The 10,157-nt window shown below is 39.4% G+C and overlaps 1 pseudogene; it reads left to right on the top strand.

The window, feature by feature from the left end:
* Positions 1-5,397: 5,397 nt before the first annotated feature.
* LOC139744231 (uncharacterized) lies at positions 5,398-6,452 on the top strand (annotated as a pseudogene).
* The last annotated feature ends 3,705 nt before the right edge of the window (positions 6,453-10,157 follow it).

Below are 10,157 nucleotides of genomic sequence, written 5' to 3'. Positions count from 1 at the left end.
TCCCTGTATATTCTTTTTTCTCTATCTCTTTCCAATTTTATCTCTTTGCATCATTCAGCCTCTTTGCATATTGTAAAGCCTTGTTTATCTATTATGTAACTGGACTCCATGGAAGACCAGTGGTGCCATGGCGGCACCGCTGAATATGGGCTTTCCAGCCGTTTTAAACTGTATATACATATTTTTTTTTTTGGTATATATTTTTAACGGAAATAAACACCTACCTACCTACCTACCAGGCACATAAAATATGATTCCACTTGTTACATACTGTGCCGCAGAGCAATGCTCTCTGATTACATTTTACATGGAAACCTAACTGGCATAAATTGATGTATTAAAATAGATCATCAAACACCTCATTAATTAAAATGATTAACACAAAAATATAAGCAAATAAATCACGAATATGTGTTATTCGAAGGTATTACACAAAATAGATACTCATGAAAAAAGAAATTACCATTCAAACGTTTCTACTCAGTCTGAGTTCAGTGTTCACGTGTTTAGATTCAATGTCACCAAGTCTCTTTCTCTGACGATTGTGATCTTCTCGCCGTTTGGTTTCTTGACTATAGGCCTATAATCCCCCCGTCCAGTGTCCAATTAAAGTTTGAAATATCTGCTTTCTAGTCCTCTCTTCACTTTCCAGTAGAGCTTCGAGCGACCTTTGTGTCAAACTTTCATTGATGTAAACGGTTTTTTACTTTCTGGCTGCTTTCCGTAGGTTAAATCGTACTTTGTTAACATCGTCTCTCGTGCGGTAGGTCGCGAATTTCACGATGACATCACGGTGCTGCTTTTTCACCTTGTTTGTCGCCTGACCTTTTTTCGCACCTCCGGCCATGGGTCCCAGTCGCGGTGGCAACGATCGATGTCTCGCTTCTCGACATTGATCCCAAAGTCGTCTTTACAGATACTGACGACGGTTTGTGGAGCCGGGAAATGTGCAAACGCCGGGAAATGTGCAAACGCCGGGAAATGTGCAAACATCTTGCCGGGAAATGTGCAAATTTCTAAATTTCATCGACGGGAGATGTGCAAACGTGACGCCGGGAAATGTGCAAAGCCGTCGGGAAATGTGCAAACCGTTCAGTTTACCTATACATGTATTATGTATAGATGAAAGAGAAACTCTCAATCAAACCTGTGGATGAATCATCACTACCTTTACCACATGTCTTAGCCACCACCTGTCTATAGCAAATACCTGTATTTTTTTTTTTTTATATTTCAACATTTTCTTGTATACCACTCCACAACGGATTTTCACCAGATTTGGCAGATAGCATCTTAAAATGATAATATGGTCATTATTGGTTGAAATTAGTCCCCCCCCCCCCCCGGGGGGGGGGGGGGGGTGCTCAGAGTCCCTGAACTCTGGATTTTCTGGGGTTTTTTTTCTTCTGCCCAACCAAAAAAAAAAAGAAGATAGAGCTAATTTAGTGCTTTGAAGACATTAACGTCTGAAATTTCATTTTTTATTTTGATGGAACAAGGGGTGCCCTGATCGGGGGCGGGGGTGGGGGGGGGGGGGGGGTGACATAGAGGAGGAGGTTGTCCACATTTTCATCATCAAACTTGCTAGATAGCATATTTAAGATGTTATGATCTTTATTTGTTAAAATAAGCCCTACCCCCCCCCCCCCCCCCCGACAAAAAAAAAAAGGGGGGGGGGGAGTTAAAGCTTCAGATCCCTAATCGCTGGAACACAATTATTATGGTATCTTCTTCAGTCAAACAAGAAAAGATAGTAGTAAGTTAGTGATATGAAGACAATTAATGACTGAAATTTCCAGGGGTGCCCAGATAGGGGGGTGGGGGTATAATTGGGAGGAGGGGGATTTTCCACATTTTCAGCATCTTCTTTAAAAATTTACGACATATTTTTACCAACTTTGCAGATAGCATGTTTATGGTAATATGATCTTAACTGATGAAATGAGCCCCCAACCTCATAGCCAAAGGAGGGGCGGGGGGGGGGGGGGGGGAGGGGGAGGGGGAGTTAAACCTCAGGGTCCCTAATCTCTGGAATTTTTGTATCTTCTTCTGTTGAACCGAAAAAGATATCGCTAAGTTAGTGCTTTGAAGACAATGATGACTGAAATTTCACGTTTGATTATGGCAGATCAAAAGGTGCCCAGATGGAGGGGGTTAAGGGGTAAGGAGGAGGAGGGGGATTTTACACATTTTCAGCATATTCTTGAAAAATCAAGGAACGATTTTCATCAAACTTGGCAGATAGCATGGTAATATGATCCTGATTGATAAAATGAGCCCCCCCCCCCCCCACGCCGTCAAATGAGGGGGAGGGGGAAGCATCAGGGTCCCTAAACTCTGGAATTTTTTTAATCTTCTTCTCTCAAACCAGAAAGAAAGAGGTAAATTAGTGCTCTGAAGATATTGACTGAAATTTCATGTTTGATTATAGTGAATCCAGGGGTGCCCAGATCGGGGGGGGGGGGGGCAGGATGGGGGATTTTCCACATTTTCAGCATCTACTTGAAAAATCTACAACGGATTTTTCACAAAACTTGGCAGATGCATTTTATGTGATATGATCTTCATTTCATAAAATGAGCTCCACCCCCACCCCCACACACACACCGCTTAAGGGGAGGGGGTCATTTTAACAAATCAAGATCAAGTAAGGTGAAAATACGTCATGCACATGTAGATTTTTCAAGAACATACAGAAAATGTGGAAAAGCCCCCTCCCCCCATACCACCTATCATGGTTCCCCTGGATCCGTAAACATTAAACTTGAAATTTCAGCATATAACTGGTGTTTGCATAGCATTAACGTAGTTAGGGATCTTAAGCTTCAACACCCCCCCCCCCCCCCCCCCCCGGCGGTGGCGGGGGATGGAGCTCATTTCAACAAATAAAGATCATAATTATCACCGTAAAGATGCTATCTTCCAAGTTTGGTAAAAATCCGTCGTGAAATTTGTCAAGAAGATGCAGCAATTGTGGACAATCCACCTTCTCTCCGTCACCCCCCCCCCCCCCCCCTGATCAGGGCACCCTTGAATCCTAGCACCATAATCAAATATGCAATTTCAGTCATGAAACTCTTCATAACACTACTTTAAGGAATCTGAGGCTTCAACTACCCACTCCCCGAAAGGGGCTAGGGAGGGGAGATGAAGCCTCCCCCTCCCCCCACATGGCCCCGTACCCAGCATTCCTGGATCTGTAATTAAACTTAAACTACTGTCATCGATGTCTTGATAGCACCAAGCAAGCTCTATCTATATTTTGGTTGTAGAATATAAGAAGAATTTTGATAAAACCGTAGTTCTGGGACTTTGAGCCCCCTCCCCCTTTTTCGGGGGGGGGGGGTAAGACTAATATTTAAACAAATTGAGATCCCATGGCCTTAATGGTGCTACGTGCCAATTTTGCTGAAAATCTGTCAAGTATCTTTTTAAGACAATACTAATGTGAAGAGGTTCATGCGCAGTTTTGGCATGGAGTGTATCTACCGTATTAATTATACACAGTGTAGCTAAAGTAAATGATTAGCACATTTCCCGGTGACGTTTGCACATTTCCCGGCAAAACCTGAATTTTTGCACATTTCCCGGCGTCATGTTTGCACATTTCCCGTTGATGAAATTTGCACATTTCCCGACGAGACATTTGCACATTTCCCGGCAAGACGTTTGCACATTTCCCGGTGTTTGCACATTTCCCGGCTCCACACGGTTGCCTCCACCCCCTCGCCACTGCTTTCATCGATGCCAGCGAAAACCAAGCAGTTAAACCGTGAATATTGTTCCGCCTCCTCTAAGTCCTCCTCGATGCTTTGGAGACGATTCTCCATCGATCGTCGACATCAACGTTGAATTATAGTAAGTCCTTTATATCGGAGCGAATAATATTGTCTCACATAACTCGTTCAAAAGCTTTGTTTTCATTGCAGAAATCCGTTTGGAGGTGAATGTACCATCAGTGAGAAGTTGTTCGATGACAGATTGTATATGGCGTTGGGTAATTCCGAGTTGTGGTCAGAGTCGAGTGTAGCAGCCCTATACCACCAGCTGGGGCTGGCTTCGTCGGTGAGCTGTCGGCCTGGGATGCAGTAAGCATCCGTACGGGGCATAGTGGTTGACTGACAGGTGAACATGTAAACATACACTAAAAAAAAAAAAAATATTGGTGTTAGATCTAACACCATGGGTGTTAAATCTAATACTGATCGAGTATTAGAGGACCACATTGACAGGTGTAGAAATTATGTTGTCATGGTGTTGAAAAATAATTCAACAATGACACCACATGTATCATAACGCCTAGTGTCAATAGGAGACCACACTTGCTGGTGTTTTGTGGTGTTAGTGCGTTTACAACTTTAATTTTTTAAGTAGAGTAGACCTCCTGTGTCGGAAAGTTTTTGTTCATCTTGGTGAAGTTCCAAACCAACAAGAAGAATGATAACTAATTAACTTAAATGAGAGAGAGAGAAAAAAAATTGTTATATTTTGAAGTGACACCCAGAGGCGTTAATTTAACACCAAAAATGAGCACCGGAAATTTATCACCGGCTCGATATTTCATACTTAACACCCGACTTTTTTGCAATGTAATCATAAACACAATACGCCTTTGTGAGTGGTTTATGTCGGTGTGCTGATGTCAGTGATTTTCGCCCCTTTCTCCCCCATCCTCACCCCACTACCCCTTCTTCAAAAATCTATTCCATTTCCTAGTTCATTAAATTGAGTGCACGAAGTAGGAAACTGATCAACTTAGAATAAAATTGAACGCCCCAAACAAGCACCAGTTCGCATTTGGAAATTGAACGCTCATACGCGCATATGACTTGGCGGAAAACGAAAACGAGCTTCAATAAATATAATTTAATTTCTCGGATTCTGAATTTGAATGCCCGAATATTTTCGCGTGTGCGCTTGTGTGAATTTTTGATGCACGTTCATTATTAGAATAACAAAAGTATGAGATTGACTGGGGAAAACCTATATTTGCATAATGAAGTATGCACTGCCGAATGAACATGTCATAGTGCACCATGGCCTACTGTCTGTATGTAAGCTAAGCTAAGGTGTAAAATGCAGAAATGTCATTGGCGGATAGATTGAACGGACTGTATCGTTACCAGCCCAATCAAAGAACGAAAAGGGGAACTACAAAAAGGGGGAAAAAAAACCCTCACATCTGCGTTACTACCACAGCGCCAGTCAAGTGAAGGTTGCCGACAAGCACTATAGCTGCGAGATTTTGCAACTATTGATTTTGAGAAGTTCAAGATAACGGAAATACCTATCGTCTAGACCTTCAACTATATTATGTTACCCACGACTCATGGCTCGACAGTTGCATTTATAGACTCCACTTACTGAGGACAATAGCGAAACAGTCTGACCTGAATCATGACGGTATTAATGCTATCTTCTAACAATGTCACATCTTTCCATGATGCTTCTGATGATGATCATGAGCACGATGAAGATGCATCTGGTTTTCTTGCCTATGATCTGATAGCAATCACTCTCATCATCCTGTCCGATGTTCTGATCATTCTTTGTAATACATTCTTGCTCCTCGTTCTAAGGCGTCGATACAATTATGACATTGGTGATGTGGAAGTGTTTTTGTATCGCATCATGGCCTCCACAGACATTATTGCAGGCATAGCGAGTACGTCCTTTCAGCTTTACTCAGAGCCCAATTTTTTTAACGAAGATAACACACCTTCTGCAGAATTGTGCCTCACACTTCTGTTCTTCTGTTTCTACTTTGCCAACCTTTCGGCATGGCTGCAGTGTCTCATAACCATGAAATAGGGTGATACTCATTTCCCGGCCACTGCATTACATTCAAATAGTCAGCGTAAAGAGGGCTGCAATATTGTTGTTGGTCAGCACGATTATCTCGCTCAACTGTGCCACATATCTACCACTCCCGTCGTTCCCTTACACAAATAGGGGTCTCTCATTTTGCCGTGACGGTATTTTTTGAACAGCCATCTTTGAGTCTTGATCTCGGGATCCTCATCGCTTGCATCGCGTGTCCAGCCGTGATCACATCAGCCCTTAACGTCCACCTTCTAATCATCGCTCGCAGACACATTCGTACTGTGTCTGCCATGGATTCGACGTCAACGAGTGCGACAGGAGAGACTGGACAACAAGCTGCGCCAGTCCTACGTGGAAGGCCACATACTAGTAAACGGGGCATTACCACCGTGATATTACTTTTCATCACTTCTTATTTTTATGTTATATTCAGCGCTTTGTATATTGCAACGCACCCATTTCTCTCGACCTATTTGTCACACGTCATCGTTTCGAATTTATTGTATTTACTATCGCTCAGTAGCTTTTGGTGGAAGCTTTTCGTACTGATTCTAACCGATTCTCTGTTTAGAAAAACAGCAAAAAATGCCTGGGTGGATTTGAAAAGATCGCTGTGCTCTTTCAACTGAATTCTTTGTTTTCCTAGGAGACATACATACATACACCCGTTTTGAAAATAAACTAATCTATAAGATAATATTTTAAAAGATACATGAAACGAGATATTCATTTTGCAAAATTTACTAGATGCCAGGCATACCGATCAAAGATGACTTTACATTGTGTATATTTCTCAGAATAATTTTTCTCTTGACATTCTACACAAATTTCTTAATGTTTCAAAGGGCTTGCGTGAGACATAACAACATTTGATTTGATATGAGCTTTTGCCACAACATAATGGCACAGCATGTAACGTACGTTACCACTTGTATGCACGATATGATGGCATCGTATACCGATCCAAATATCTAAAGGTTGATTTTTTAAACTATGAAGAATAACAGTACAAACAGAAGTGAGATGTAAACTTCAGTCTTCAAAAGAAATCAAACTGAAAACAAGAACGTCGCGATGATATTCTAATTCATATGTTATTCAAAACGTTCATTTTTTGTTTCGATTTTTAAAGGTGAATTTCCATTACTCTCAAGTAGTCAAAGAACAATTATTTAGTTTCGTTCATGCATGGTTTGAGAATCTTTGAGTTGTCTTTGCGTGGAAACGATACATATATCCGTTCATGGTACGAATTGACAATCCTGACGAAACTAAGGGATGGTGTATTTTAAATCAAAAGGCATATTCCTTATTACTTTAAACAATCATTAAAATGTTTAACTAACAAAGGCAAAACTATCATGACTGCAGGTAAAACGAATTTTGAAAAGGAAGAGTAATGGCGGACTACCTGAAGTTTTGTCTTCTTATTGTAAAACACAAAAAATAATACAATTACTTAAAAAAACAACCTACTATCACAAACGAAACCCGGTGTACGTCAAAACCATTCAACTTCAACATCTTTAATCAAAATCACCGACTTCTTGTTGGATAATCTCGATAGTAATCTTATTACAAGAGCAAACTTTTGGACCTAATGAAGACGTCATTTGACTTTATATCGTGTGAAATTATCCAAAAAGGACTTGATATAGTGTAAAATGAGTTGATGAGTATAGTGGGTATCATCTCTATAATATCTAAAGTGATTTCCTACATGTCAAATCTGACGGAGTGCCCGCAGGATCTGTTCTTGGGCTCCCATTATATTGTTTGTTATTTAATGCTGTGTGTTATTTGAAATTCAACTAACAACTTTACCATCTTTGAGTAAAATATGAAGTACTCAGCAAAAATTGGCAAAAAAGAAAATAATTATGATGCGTGTTTAGTTATAATGTATAGCTAACAAAATGGAAAATAAATGCTATAGAAAGCAACGTTTAGTACTAAGCGGAAAACTAATCACAAGACACTAGAAGTTATTTGATTATAATGCCTATCTTGATAATGCGACTGCAATGAAATATCTTGGAGTTGTATGAGATCACAGTCTTAACTGATCATTGCACGTTTCAATCATAATTAACATTAGTCTAGCGATAGCATGTGTCAGATGATACGTCGTGAAATACGTCATCTGTTCTGCCACGTATTGATTATTGCACCGTGTGGGGAAAGTTTAACAAGACAGAGTTGGATTGCAGAGACACCAGAATCATATTGTGCGAGGATAGTTCTCAAAATGAAAACCATACTACCCCAAAAGAAATTCCTTACAACAGAGTTGAATGCCAAGGTATGGATGATAGAATTAGTTATTCGTACTGTATTAGGCCATTGATATTGAATGATTTAACTCCATGCTATTTACACAATCTTGTCAATAAACATTGCATGTAGGCCTACTCTGTTAACTGGCTATAATTTCCGCACGAAAACCTACTATTCATCCCCAAAACTTGATCTGACTTTAATCTTTTTTTTTTACGCAGCTTTAATTCATACTGCAACATACACAATTTGAGAGACAATATTCGATTTATAAACTCATCATTATATCTGTTAATGCTATTTGTGCATTTTATTGATGTGTGCTGCATAGTGAGAATAATATTCCAACGTGTTTTGTCTGATTCACAACAAGATGGTTTTGATAGTCTATTCGTGTGTTTTTTGTTTTAGTTTTCAACATTTGCAAATTTTCCTTTGGATATAGATGGGCAACTGATAACGCCTTAAATAGATATACGGATATGTTATTACAAAACATACTTTATTTTGCTATTTTACTCGAAGTCCAGTATAACATCATGATCTGATGTTGTTGTTTTTTTCTGATACGGGTCTATTCATTTACTTTGTTTTGAGTATTTTTTTCTCCAATTCATGTATATTATGTACTAGTTCGCTTGATACGTTGTGGCTTTTGCGAGTTTTTGCCACGGTTTTGTATTATTTGAGTTGCGAATTTGTATCTTCGTTTTCCCCAGGGAAAGGGTTATTTTTTCTTAAAGCGGGCCCTTTCCTCAGAAAAGACTACCCTTTTTTAAATTCTTTTGATTTGATTCGACTTATTGGTTCCTGCAAAATCGCTGTATAACATGCACATACGCGTACATGTATGCTCATATTGTTGACATATACCATGCATAAAGTTTTTTACAAAGTGATTTTGTCTCCACTCGGTTTACAATGCGTGCTTAACAAAAGGCGTCAGCTATACAATGAATAGTACAGAGGAGGTTCTTAAGGTTTACAAAAGGTTACATTACTTGGCATGGATATCTGTGCAGCAAGCCAAGGCAAAATATTTTCTCACTCGGGTGCAGATGAACAATTTTAAACACCAGGTCATGGTTGATCACATTGTTACGTAAGAGATTAAGTGGTGTGATATTTACATCAGGGAATCTAATGTACAGCACACTTATAACCATGCTCCCATTGACATTATAGGTGACTGATATCCAGAGACCAACATTTTTTGCAATTTTCTGAAAAGAAAAGAAAAAAGAAAGATAAAAAAGGAAAAGAAAAAAAAAGAATAATGAATAAAACAGAATAAGCAGATAATTGTAAATAACACAGAATGATATAGTTTAACATAGTTTGGGAACAAAATAATGTTCTGTCATGATTACTGATTCCATGGAAAGTCTATTTATCTTCGTGCACTAGTCAAATGAGTTTTGTCAAAATAAGTCATTCCACACTCTTTGTCTTTTTTTTCACTTGACAAAGTGATACCCAGCCTGTTGAAACGGTCAGCATTATTTCGACTATTTTCAGTAGAATCAGTATAGATATTAGCATGACCCAAACACGGTCGGGATAAGAGCAAGTTTGGCTTCCCATAATACGACCCATTGCCGCCATCAGATATGTCAAAGACGACAATCTCATTCATTCAGTCAAGAGAGATGGGAACATATTTCCCACCTCCCTGGTCAGTCAGTGTTAGGAAGGCAGTGAACGCCACTACCATGTTTTAGATAATTGTTTTAATCACATGTATCAGATCTCATGATGTGTTGATAACAATACGTTCATTAGTGTTGCTGTTAGGGTGGAATTGTCTATACATATAGCATATATAGACATTGTACTTTGTTATTGTGTTATTTGTAAAAACACTAGTGAACCAGACTATTCGTTAATCCTAAGTAGTAACTTCCCACTTCACTTGCATATTTCCCCTTCTGTATTTGTGTAATGCGAGAGCACAGCTTTTTAGTCGTATTGTCGTGAGGAGGTGGTTACAAGTAATCAAGTATCATTATGTTTCTTGTGACAGCCTTTAAACAGCTTTTGTAACATCAAACAGGTCA

Source organism: Diadema antillarum, unplaced genomic scaffold, assembly GCF_040938485.1.
Source record: "Diadema antillarum isolate AM-2024a unplaced genomic scaffold, OU_Dant_1.0 seq00001148_RagTag, whole genome shotgun sequence".
Lineage (NCBI taxonomy): Eukaryota > Metazoa > Echinodermata > Echinoidea > Diadematoida > Diadematidae > Diadema > Diadema antillarum.
Note: the sequence above shows the minus strand (reverse complement) of the source record. Positions and strands in the feature narration are given on the sequence as shown.